Source organism: Chaetodon auriga, chromosome 12, assembly GCF_051107435.1.
Source record: "Chaetodon auriga isolate fChaAug3 chromosome 12, fChaAug3.hap1, whole genome shotgun sequence".
NCBI lineage: Eukaryota > Metazoa > Chordata > Actinopteri > Chaetodontiformes > Chaetodontidae > Chaetodon > Chaetodon auriga.
In genome coordinates, this window is record NC_135085.1 from 6,237,327 (window position 1) to 6,250,748 (window position 13,422).

Here is a 13,422-nt window from a genome sequence, read left to right on the forward strand (position 1 = left end):
GGAGGCTGCTCTGAGCAGACGGCCTGTCCTGCAGCTGCAGCAGCAGCCAGAGGTGACGGAGCTGTTTCATCCAACGGACAGTGAAGGTAACATGACTCCACTGTACAGACTGAAGGCTGCTGAAAACTGACTGCACCACAGCTTTCTGTCTGTCTGATGCTGACAGTCATTGTAGCACCGTAATGTAATGTGACAAGTCTGTATGTCTCTGGCCGTGTGATTAATTTGCGTTAATAAAAAAAAGAATAATAACGCATAAATTATCTGGATTAATCGCGTGCGTTAACGCGTTAACGTTGGTAGCCATAATTATTTTACATGAGAGGGAAAACTAATGAAATGTAGGCTATGTTATAAAAATATGTAGAACTAAAGAGGTAATCCATATTAAAATCGCCATCTGCAACAATAAATGCAGACAAATGAAGGTCTTTACTGAACTCAGCGCAGAGAGAGTGGTGCTTTTTAATGATCAAAAATGGCCATTAAAGTTATTCTGACGATACCTGTAGCTGTGCACTCACTATAACATCCTTCTAAAAACGCATAAAAGAATCAGCACAAGTGAGATTGTTGAACCTTCACACTGAGTAGATATTGAAAATAACGATGCACATTGTTTGAAATTAATTCGGGTGGTATGTGAGATTGCTGACTTACAACGAAAGATTAAAACAAGTCTGCTGATATGTAGGACAACAACTTCATAATGTAGTCTTAGAGCCATCATTGGCAACTGGTCCTTTTCTTACCACTGATTATCAAATCCAGCATAGAATCATGAGAAGTAACACAGACGTAGTTTTGACATGCTGTGCACCTCGTAAAGTATTCTGTTCAAAAGCTCAAAACATGCTTTGTGTTTAGGATTGAGAGGCTGAACTAGTAACAAAATATTTAATATTTCAGTGTAATTTCAGCATAAATGATAGCCTACTGCTTTTCTTCAGCAGTAACAGGGGTCGACTTTTAATTATTTGATGGGAAATATTCATATGGAAAGAATTCAAATTATAATCTGCATGCATTTTTTTTAATTAGTGCTCGTTTGACCAGTTTACCTACCTTCCTCTTCTGAAGAAGGACCACCACGACTCAATCCGCTGATTCCCCGTAGATGAGCCGTAACTATGGCTTAACGAGCCGGCATAGTAGTCCGTGTGTGAATGGCGGAGGGTACATTGTATTGCTGCCATTGTCCCATTTTCTGTCCCGAGGTCAGTTCTCAGTCTCATTGGGATCACACCGACAGTCTTGGCACAATTAATATAATTGTGAGCTATGACGGAAGGGTTGTTGTTTGTATGCCCACAAACAAGCCACATTATTTTTCTGGAAAAGCCATCTATACATCCAGAGATTGCCAAACCAAAGGGCTTCAGCTTGTCGTAGCCATCTGCATGCCATATATAGTTTGGTCCCATGGAATGATAAGTGCGTCGTGCGAACCTTCTGCGTGTTCTCAATGCTGTTCCTTGTGGATTTAGTTGTTTCAACAACCTCATCACTACCTCGCGTTTCACGCGTAGTTTGTGTTTTTGTTGTAGTTGTTGCCACATTGTCCGATAGCCGAACAGTTGTCCCGGGCCGTGTAGCTCCGATAGGATTGCCCGTCTCACCTCTGCCAGTGGAGCAAAGTTCCGTCTCCTGAACAATCCAGCTTCCTTTAAACGACTCTTCAGTGTACGCAAACTTATTTTAATGTTGTGAAAAGTTGACAGCATATCTAGTATGACGTCATATGTATGCCCGGCATCAAAGTACTCTTTGATAATACCAACTAAGTCTGAATCACCAATCGCGCTCATGTTTTGAAACCGATGCGTTGAGGTAGGTTTACTTCCTGGTAAAGAGACGGGCAGTGACGTCGTCCAATCAGCGTCAAGTCATGCCACCCGAAGGTACCTACCTCTTCCGTTAGAGTTAATGTTGTTGTGTTTTCTCGTTTGCGTTCGTGTTTCCTCTTTTGCGTTCGTGTTTTCTCATTTGTGTTCGTGTTTCCTCTTTTGTGTTCGTGTTTTCTCATTTGCGTTCGTGTTTTCTCTTTTGTGTTCGTGTTTTCTCTTTTGCGTTCGTGTTTTCTCATTTGCGTTCGTGTTTTCTCTTTTGTGTTTGTGTTTTCTTTTTTGCGTTCGTGTTTCCTCTTTTGCGTTCGTGTTTTCTCATTTGTGTTCGTGTTTTCTCATTTGCGTTCGTGTTTTCTCTTTTGCGTTCGTGTTTTCTCATTTGCGTTCGTGTTTTCTCATTTGTGTTCGTGTTTTCTCTTTTGTGTTCGTGTTTTCTCTTTTGTGTTTGTGTTTTCTTTTTTGCGTTCGTGTTTTCTCTTTTGCGTTAGCGTTTTGCACTTCAGGGCCACCGTACTTTACACCTTTCCTTATTTAATTGTTTAAAATTAATTTTTTTTCAGGATTTCCACGTCAGGTAATTTTTTATAGCGCATTCAGGGTTTGAAAATGGTCATACTTTTGGTCAAAAACAATCAAGGACACAGCCTGAAGCAAACTGCTACACTGACACCATGCAGTCTGCAACAGACCCCGCACAAAATACCACGTCAGCAAAATATTAAACAACCAACTCGGTAAAAAACCAAACAATGGCGCCAAGATGGGTGGGGTGACTGAGGACAAAAAGAAGAAGATAACGTGTGCGATATCAGCGATTATTTGCTAATATGAAGTGCAAATGTATTGTTTTAAGAAACTGGACACAAAAAGGATCGAAGCTTAAAAAAAAAAATCACAAGGGGGGGAAAAATTCCCTCTGCAAGACCAGTAATTTCACACCCAGACGAAAATTATGCAGAACATTTGTATGAATTCATCCTCTGCCATATCCAGAAAAACACAGCCAGTAAAATAAAGCCGAGAGAGAATTGTTCTCATCAAGGTGATAAGTGATGAATGGGTGTTTGACCACCGCAATCTGTCATTTTTTTAACTTCACAGCTCCAAGCTCTGCGGGACACAATGGCCCTCTCTCAGCGGCATTATGGAGAAGAAGCTCATTTATAATTATGTAAGGCCCTCTTAAACATAAGAGTTCATAAACGCTAAAGGCGCGCGAGAACAAAGAGTTAGCTGTTAGGCTGCAGCCAGTCCTCCAACGCCCACCCTGCCAACAACACACACACATGCAAAAAGACAAGGGCATGCAAAGTCACTTAGATTTAAGCATACACAATGAAAGAACAACCAGCTTTTTTCACCGAAATAGAGCGAGTGAGGAGGTAAATTGGTCTAAAAGCTCTGGTGCCTTGTGTGTTTGTCCTGTTCAGTCCACTGAAATCATGAAGGGTAAATAAAGGGCAGAAAGTGAGCATACATGGATTTATATGCCCTAAAACAAGACAGTGACTGGGATGAATACAAGGAAGCTCTATTATTTGGCACATTTATTCTGAGCTTTGAGACTATGTCTTGATGGCTGACACTTGATTTAAAATCTTAATCTAACACTGACAATAATCTGAAATACATTTGTTAATGGCTGAGCTATTAAATAGTAAAATCATAGGGTATTACAATTACATTATCTTTAAATGAACATTCTAGTGTTGTAATATCTAAAGAAAACCTGCACACATAAACACCTTCAATCTGCAGTTGTTGGACAGTGACACATCACACAATTCCTTTTTTCAGTTATGAGTAAAGTAAGGGATTAGAATCTGAAATTCATTGATTACATTATAGTTAGGCCTTCTAATCCCAGTTAAGATCTTAAACATAGGCCTGATATCAGTTCAGTCTCTCTGTGCAAGCAGTTGTTATCAGTGATAAACGCTGTACACTTTCTGGCCAGCACCGCAGCACACAGGAAAGGTTAGCCAAAACAAAGGACAAAGTGAGCAACTGACTGCTAACACTTAGCCGCATCAACTTCATAAGGCCATAATATGTCCAACGCATGTGTTTCTGCTCAGCTTGATGTGGAGTTCTGCACCTTTTTCTCATTGTTAAAATAACAATTTCCAGTGACCATTCAATTGTTGTGTAATAGGCCACATATGTGAGTGTGCTTTTAATATTTGTTACACATGCTGCAGAAATGCACTTTTGTCCACACACAAACATGCAGTAACAAACCAGAAAGTGAAAACTCTCCGGTCTCATTAATTGGGAGTCGCCCCTCGCTGACCTCCTCTCATCCGCAGATAGAGTCAACGCCATGACAGCGGAGTCTTGCTCATTATCCTCAACAAGGGTCGGCCTTGTTACAGCCCAAACTGCCAGAACGCACCTGGCTGACATCACAGCAAACCCGAGTCCCTGTTGCCACAGCAACCACAACTTGGCAACCGCAACTTGGCAACGTCCCACTCCATGGGGGATTGATTGGGTGAGCAATGCAGTGAGAGGTGGATTAGGAGGAGTATTATTGCCTTCCTCGGTGCAGAGGGACACGCGGGGTCTGAGCTTTGCCAGACACTGAGTGGATAGTGGATTCACTGAAACAATGATGACAGCCCTGGCCTGAACTTGGCTTAGCGCAGAGATGAAAGATGCCTCTCATTTATCCATTACTCATTAATTTGTTAATGTGCTGCAATAATTAAAAGAAAATAGCATGGCGTTCTTTTGGCTGTGCAGACTGAGGCTTATTCCGTATATTTCTTTGATCGGCAAATTGAACTGAATGATATTATCCCACTGATCAGAGGAGACGGATATGGTCACATTTTCGCTCAAGTGTCTGTCTGATGCACAGCGGGATAGGTGCCATAGTAAATATATGTGCAGAGCAATTTTACAAGTAAAGCTTTCCAGCTGCAAAGTGCACACTCAACCATGGAGTGAAATGAGCAAAATTCAAGTGACAAAATGATGTGTCCGACAAAACAACCATTACCCTCTCCATAGCTCCTGCTCTGCTCCTCTCTCCTCTTAGGGCAGAGGAGAAGAGGGAAAACCACTCAGTGCCTGAGACAGGAAAGCAAAGTGCAGCCATTATTTGGCATCATCCATTAGAGATCCCAGCCGGACGCACAAGTGGAAGCTGCAGTGAGAGGAAATGGTCAGAGGTCATTCTGTCACCTGATTTTTGCACCTGATCACTGCTAACGGTATCAACTTGGAGTGGAGACGTTGTTGTTATGAGACCTCCATCCTTGACTTCATTTACATGCACCCCAGATTAGTTCTTCATCTGGTTCATGAAGTGACCAGGTTTCAATGTAAATGCAAGTAGTATGCTTTTTATGTAGCAAGATGCAACGTAAGGGTGCTGCATTGGTGGACAGGTGAGTAGTGCATCTGAGATTGCATCCTGCTACAAACCTGCATTTAACATTCATCTTAACCCGATCATGTAATTGGTACTATACGTGTTCTGCTGTTTGTCTGAACCCTGAGCTCCAGACCTCATCCCTCCCTGTTGAGGCCCTTGTTGAAGCTTTGAGTGGGTTTATTACAGAGATCACGTCATCCTGAGACTACATTCAGACAGATTTAATAGAAGTGTGAGCAAAATGAAGACTAAATGCAAACTGTCTGTGGAGCTGAGGTACTGGAAAAACAGGAAAGCATCATCTGTCAGTATGTTACTTTGCAATTGTGAATGATGAGGAAAAGGAATTTAATGACATTAAAAACAGGAGTGGAACTAAAACCAAATCTTGAGGGACTCCTACATTAACACTCAACACATCAGAACGTGCATCACCAGTAACCACACACTATGAAGCTATCCAGTTGAATCCAACAATGGACAGTTTAATTTGACCATATCTAAGAGCTCAGCAAAGAGGTTTGCACAAAGTAGATACAGCTTTGATGCAGTTAAACAGTGTTTGCTTAGGTTTAGGTCAAACCAAATGCCACACCTTTGTCCTCACGTGGTTAAAGTTGTGAAATGGTCACAGTTTGCTTAAGTAAAGGCATCAAAACTGACAAAGTTAATGGTTTAGGCTACAACAAGTGTGTTACTGTTAGTGATGTAACTTAAGTAAACGCGTCCTGAACTTCCTGTGTTTGTTTGACCCATCCATCCATCCACCCCACCTTCCTCCAGACGCAGACTTTCTTGCTCTTTATAGTACATCACCTGACTTCCTCCTTTGGTCCTGTCATAACTACTACGACCAATAGAGGTCACCTCCTGACAACAAACTTAAATATGGGTCATGATAACCTACTAGCAAAGTTGACCTATACGACCGTTTTCCTAAGCATTTTGTTTTAATATAAATTCATTGCTTTAACATCAGTCTGTAACCCTGATAAAGGCAGTCAGTCATTGCACATTGGATTAAAGTCCATTTGTTCTCCAGATGTTGCTAAATTCTTTTCTGTTTTTGAGCATACTGTTTTTAGTTCATTTTTCCCAGTACAATCACTTCTTTTAGCCGTCCTTTACTGTTTATTGCTTTATCTTTTCTACATTATGCTACAGTAATGTCTAATGTTTTGAAAAGTGCTTCATAAATACATTTTATTTTTATTTTTATTATGCCTTTGCGATCATGGGCCATGATGGCAGCAACTTTTCCTGCTTTTTGCATCTCCTACTGTGTTTCCACTCTGACTGCTTCAAGGAATAAAGAGGTTGTTGACCAGGCAACGTATCTTTCCCATCTACTGATGAGGAGGGGGGGTGCCAGCTGTGATATGAATCAGACGCTGCCATTATTGGAATACAATGACCTGGGAACACACAGTCTCTCTCTCTCTCTCTCTCTCTCTCTCTCTCGCAATGCGTCTCTCTTTCTGAACAAGGTTATCAGAAGAGATTATCGGGTTTGGACATTATTCACGTAGATTCACGTAGGTAGTGAGTGGTTTTGGTTGTCTCACTGTGGTTTTTAAAAAAATAAAACAAGGACGTGAAACCGTGTACACCAATAATTACCATCAGTATATTACTATTATTAGAAATTGTCGTACCAGTACCAGTAGTGATAAAACAATTTGGAGGAAATAATTATTTTTCATATAAGAATCTGATTAAAGATGATTACAAATGTGTTAAATATTCACATAATCCTAATTATTAGCTGTACAACTGATGCTTACATCACCATCAAGAATCCCCCAGTTCAACAGAGCTGCTTCTTCTACATAATCTTACATAAAGTCTACAGGGGGTAGATGGAATAACATAACTACTCATAACAACTTTGAAGTAACTAAAGCATGTTAATGCTGCTGCAAAAGTGGGTTATATAATGTTTCATACTAATTAAGTATTTGTCATTCCCCTATATACATTAGAGCATCTTTAGTGTGCCCGGTGCCTAGTCTCAACTCATGTTGGCTGTACTTCTTCTTTCTTACTGCAGTTTGCTGTTGATTTTTAACACTTCACTCCTTGAGGTAATGAATGATTTAACAGTTTTTGGACTCATGCACCTGCCGTTTAGGCAAGGAAGATCTAACCGCTTCACATTTTGTGTTAGTTTTCACATAACACCTTGAATACTCACAAATTACAGTGCTGATTGCCACACCCCTGATGACAAATACTGCTAACTGGCATGCATCCTGATTATGATACACATTCAGAGCATGCATTTTAATTAGGTTACCACGATGCTGAAAGACAGTTGCAGTTTTTTACATCTTGGGTCTGGTTTTCATAGCTTTGGCCATCGTTTCTATTGGTAATAATAAAACTGTACACAGTTAATTACTGTGATCCCAGTTCAACTTGAACCTTACCCTGTTGCCATAGCTGTGCACTCTGGTACCAACACTCTGGTGCACTCACTTTCAGTTTTACCTCCAAATAAACCTGTACTGATTCCTCATGTTATAACAAACAGGACATAAGGCGCAGGCTGGAATAAACTGAATGTTTTCATTGCTTTTGTCTATCCCCTCTATATTATAGTCTTGTGAGCTGAATTAAACACAGCATGCTGTCCAAATTAATTGTATCAGAGCAGACTAAGAGATCAATGGATACAAAATATTTTGACTGTGCAGGGGCAGTCATTCATGTCTCAGATCTGTCTCAGTGAAAGCTTATTAAGAGTTTGCCCACATCACATGTATCATCTTCTTAGTATGAAAACTTAATGAAGCCTGTTGAGGCTCTAGCAGCCAAGAGGAGTCTTTGGAGAAGGATGATAACACTTCTCTGAACTGTGGCAGTGCATCACTTTTCAGCCTTTTCACCAGGGATGTAGGTATAGGGTCACTCCACTATCATCCATGAATCTTGGGCAATTAGGCAGAGACATGGAGAGAGGGGCTGGGGTGGGAGGGGGGTACTCTATTAAACCCCAGAGTAGCAGGTGAATGTACTCTGAAGACTTGTGGCTTCCTGTAAGGCTGCTCAGAGTGTTACGGGAAGGCATGCAGCAACATTTGGGAGACGAAGCTCTTTGATCAGTTAAATGTTGTGTGACGAGAACACTGGCTGGCAGTTTCACCTGTTTGTGTTAAGTGTTTTGCGCTGCGCCTTGAGATGTTGCAAATCTAGCTTGTAGGAGTCAGTAAACTCAAGCTGTTTGTGTGCACTCTGGCAGACCAAATGAATAGTGGAGACAAGGAACTGAAACTGTGATCATGTTTGTGCCAGAGAAGAGAGCTTGTATTAAAACCCTGACAATGATATCTCTTTAGGATTATGGGGCCGGATAGTGGTAAATCAGCGGCTCCTTACCAAAGGGTCCAAGAACAATCTGAGGGGTCGCTATGTTTACATTTGGACATTTTTCTTACATTTGCTTTTTTATTGTGAAATATGAGATAGTTCTCCCTCTTGAGGTCTCTAAAAACCAATCAAATCAATCAACCTGAGAGGGTAACATTGCTTGGCTCAGGACTCAGACATACATGCGCAAAATGTGACAAGAGGTCACAAGTATACATTGATTTGCTTTAAGGCAAAGATTTGTTTGAAGATGTGTTTTCTTGCTGCAAGCTACATGAATGGATTGAAACCAATGAGGTCGACATGCAACCATCTTCGGCTCCAGGAAGTCAGTGCGTCTGGCCAAGAAATAAGTCTGCATACAATCTCTGTTTAACCAATTCTTGTTTTTACAGTTTGATTAAACAAACATGATACAAAGTGTGAACAAGTGAGTTTTAAGGTGCTGGAAGGCAAATTTTGTCAGACTTTCAGTCTTTATGCTAAGCCAAGCTAACTGAGTGCTAGGTGTAGCATCCTATGTAGTATACAAAAATGAGAGAGGTTTCGCTCTTGCAAGAAAGTGAATAAGCATATTTCTAAAAATATTAAACTATTCCTTTGAAGGGTGACATGCCAAAAAGGTGAGGAGCCCCTGCTGGAAGTGAAAGGTCAGTAAAACCACTAGAATCACCGCCTCATCAGCTAAATAATATAAAGACCACATTTCTACCATGTGGCAGCTGGTCCATTTCGATTTGACTGGTTCTTGTGTTTAATAGGAGCTGTGGGACTCTCTGCTCTAGTGTCTGGCAGTTCACAGATCCAGAGGTTGAAAGGCAGAGAAATTAGTGTCAATTCTTTATTTTCCACCTCAATAAATACGAACGCATCACCGTCACTACTAAGCATGGTCAGCTCAGTTTTATAGTGCCACAGCCTCTGATCTCTGTCATGTTTTCCTCTCAAACCTAATGGAAAAACATTGCTACATCATACTGTACATGCACAAATACAATGGTCAATCTGAAATAAGCAGCATGTGTAACCAACTTAATAATACGTTTCACTGTCAGACACAATCTGCTCTACTAGCCTAATCAGAAGCCTGGCTGCCCCCAAGCCCCCAATCCTTCACATTAAACTTCTTATTAGGGCTGGGTAGCTCCTCCATCTTGGGAGTGATCAGTGATCTACAGCATGGTAGCCCATAAGAGAAAACAAAGAAATTAACTTTAAATGAGGCATCGTAAACTGCCATGCAACCCACGGTGACTGGTGAGGCTACATGAGGGCGAATTGGGCAGGCAAGAACAGGGCCTAATTTCTGCCAGGTCACAGAGCGGAAATCCACAAATAATTAACATCAGCAAACATTATGATGCTCTCGGTTGAAACACAGTAATCTTGGCAAAGTGATGAATGAGATTAATCACTCTACAGTGGGGAGGAGAAGCAGCCTGGAGCTGATCAGAAACACACTGTGGTGTTTTTAGTGATCAACATGGAGCCATTGAGGCAGGCAGGCGGGCCAGAGCTGGAGCACACAGGCAGCAAGGTGCTCTTCATCCACTTCACATGCCTGGTGAGGGCTGTGGGAAACAAATTCTGATCGTCCCAGCATCGCCCTGCACAGGCGGCACAAAGACGGTGCAGCCGGTCACGCGGAGCCGCTGTCACCTGTGAAAATCCTGCGAATATGGCTCAGATTTCCGTCAGTCTGAGAGTACTAACGTTTTCGCATCAGACAACCCCCCCCTCCCCTTTCCTCCGACCCCCACACACCCCGGCCTCGGATGGATGGATGGCGAGTGAAATGGGGGGTTTCCATTTTCAGTCCACGACCAATGCAAGCGCACCACAGCCCTTCAGCGCACCATAATAAAAAAAAAGACACAATCCATACCACGCCTCGGAACAAACTGAAATAAAATAGCCTAAACATCTGGCACACAGTCCCAACAAAACACTACAGCCAGCCATATTCCCAACCGGCTGTCACATTCTAGCATTTTTCAAGCATTTGCACAGATGGGAGGTGTGAGACGAGCGGAATGAGGGAACTGGAATGACATTGCGCCTGCTTACTGTATAATAAATTCCCTCGGGGGATGGAGAGCCTCCTTTTCCCTCTTGACTCCCCTCCTTTCCGACGTGCGAATTTCCCGAAATTCAGACCATGCAAAACAGGTAGTCAGTCATTCCACCCTCTGAAGTATTTGGTCCAGCGCGGTGTGTGAAAGGAGAAGGCAAGCCAGCATCCGAGAGGAGAGCCAGCTGTGGGGAGGAAATGAGGAAGGAAGGAGCGGCCGGGCCGGAGCGTTGCGCACAGGAGAGGAGGCAGGAAGAGCGGCAGAGGTGCTCTCTCTCTCTCTCTCTCTCTCTCTCTCTCTCTCTCTCTCTCTCTCTCTCTCTCTAGTTCACAATACAACATCCCCCCATCCCTGCCAGACAGACTGACAGACGACTTGGGTACCAGTGTCAGCAGCGACACCCACCGGTGATGAGAGGAACGACTGTATGGGAGGTGATTAGTGCCACGGAAGCGGCGTCAGCAGCTGGAAAAGGAAAGCTCTGTCATTGAGGCTGAAAATGCTGCTACATGTCCGTGGGGACATCTCTTCGCGTAAAATGTGCACAGACAGACATTGAGTCCAACTAAAATCACAATGAGTTATCCCTTGTTGCAGCCAGAAATCATACACTGAATTTTAAATTTATCATCATATTATTGAGAGGAAGAAAAAAAATACAAGGCACAGAGCAGCTGCCAACATTTGATAGCTGTTAGGTACAAACTCCAGTGCACAGGTCTGTCTGTAGAGCACAACAACAGCACCTCTCCTGACGGTATTTTAAACTTGGATCTTTTTCATGCAGTTATCCTCAGCTGACACAGAAACCGATTGAAATTAGCTATCATATTATCACAGTTATCATGTTTTGTAAACATATAGCCACATTTTATTTATTTGCAATATCAATAAGTATAAGTATTATATGCAGCGGCAACTTACCTGATATTCCTAATCACATCCTATTAGTCACAGAATTTGGTGTAACAGGCACAGAAACAACAATTTAAACAAACTTGCACCAGTAGATGTTTTAAGTGCAAAGCTGGTGCGTTGGTGACAACAGCACTTAACATCTACACTGATCAATCTTGACCTGTGTGAGTGAGTTTTTAAGCTGTTCAGTGTGTTATAGCTGACGGGATAATTAACTACCCAGCCTGCAAACTGAGGTTCGTAGTTCTCTTCCTCCTGGCAGATGTTTGCTTGGTCGCTCATTCAGAAAATCATCATGTGTGCTTGTTTGTAGACATTAGCTTGGAAGCTGAAGTGGGCTGTCTGTGGCTCTCTTTGTATTGTACTGCAGGACCTATGATACATAGAACAGTGACATTACTGCTTTAAATACAGTTTTAAACAAAAAAAATTTGATTTGAAATGGACACAAGGGCTTTGTTGTAGGTAGACAGACAATCAGAGAAACTGGGGTGTACTTTCTTGTGCTGAAACTATTTCATTAGTGTCCATTAAAGGTACAATGGGTGGGTTTAAGGGTTTAGGGGTTTTCAGAAGGTGTACGTTTGTATCTTTCTCTTTAATAGAGAAAACAGGTGTAAGGATATTTCTTGTGAAAGGTAGCACATTCATACATCTCCCAGCTGAAACTAGGGCCTTTAGGTGTAAAGAGGTATTACGAGACAAGACTGGCCGGGGGCTAGACGGATAGCATGCTAACTTCAGAAGATATCCGGGCAAGACAATACACAGAGGTCTTTGACATAATGTCAAAACTGTTACTCCTTCACTTTCCTTCATTTTTTAAAACATTTTAAAGTAAAACTCAGGCCATCTCTTTCACATTGCACCTTCTACCAGCCTGCTCCATACTGAAGGCTAGTGTGCTCGGAGAATCTTGGCAGTAAACCTTAACACCCCTGACCACACCATAACATCTGATTTGTCTGCGTCTGTGATATATTCCGCCCCACTCTGTGTCCCACCAAACCTTCCCCCTTTGTTAAACTGACTAGAATAGAATATATGCACATATGCAGGCACACATGCCAAATCAGGACAAAGCCTTTACTAGAGGGAGTTAGAGCAGAAATGGAGACTGGAAAAACTTTGTAACCCAGTTGAACTGAGCTCCGTATATCCTCTGACTCTCTCTATCTCTGGCTCCATCTATATTTGCCTCCTTCTCTATCGCTCTTTCTCTCTCCCTCTTTCTCTTTGTCCCTCTCTCTCTCTGTGTCTGTCTGTCTTTCGCTTCCTTTTTGTCAAACATTTCTTTGTTCAGTCAACTGTAAGCTATTTCCAAATGCCACAGTCAGTGGCATCAATGGCAAGCTAAATCTTGCACACATTGTTCTCGCATGTACCGTTTGCTTCATCGCACAAGAAATGACTTTGGATGTTCAGATTATTTACACACGTTGCAGCCAAAATGTCAGACTTTAACAGCAGGAAGAATGAGCAATTGAAATATGACTGTAAATAAGCATATGCACATACTTATGGTGTAACAATGCACACTGTGAGAAGCATTACGTGCACTGTAAATATGTGATTTGTATTTCCCTGTAAAACTGTGATTGCATCATTTATTTGTTGTATCATACCCAGCATGCTCGCCTTGCACTGTTACTTGCAGTGTACTCCATTTGAGCTATTCTTATCTGTAGCCTATCCTCTGCTGCTCTAATGACCTGACATCTCCACAGGGATCATTAAAGTTTCATCTGACCTAATCTAAAAATTGAAGTCCCCTTAAGCAAGGCACTTGTCTGCTCCACTGAAGCTGCTCAGTGTCCATCAGCAGTGTGTGTGT

At 42.1% G+C, this 13,422-nt stretch overlaps 1 protein-coding gene across 7 annotated transcripts in view; it reads right to left on the bottom strand.

The window, feature by feature from the left end:
* ctnnd2b (catenin (cadherin-associated protein), delta 2b) overlaps nt 1-10,945 on the bottom strand; it is a 173,722-nt gene extending 162,777 nt beyond the window's left edge. For all 7 annotated transcript variants that reach the window (XM_076744176.1, XM_076744175.1, XM_076744168.1 and 4 more), the window contains exon 1: nt 10,666-10,945. The gene's annotated coding sequence lies outside the window, so the exon portion shown is untranslated. The remainder of the gene's footprint in view (nt 1-10,665) is intronic.
* Nucleotides 10,946-13,422: the final 2,477 nt, after the last annotated feature.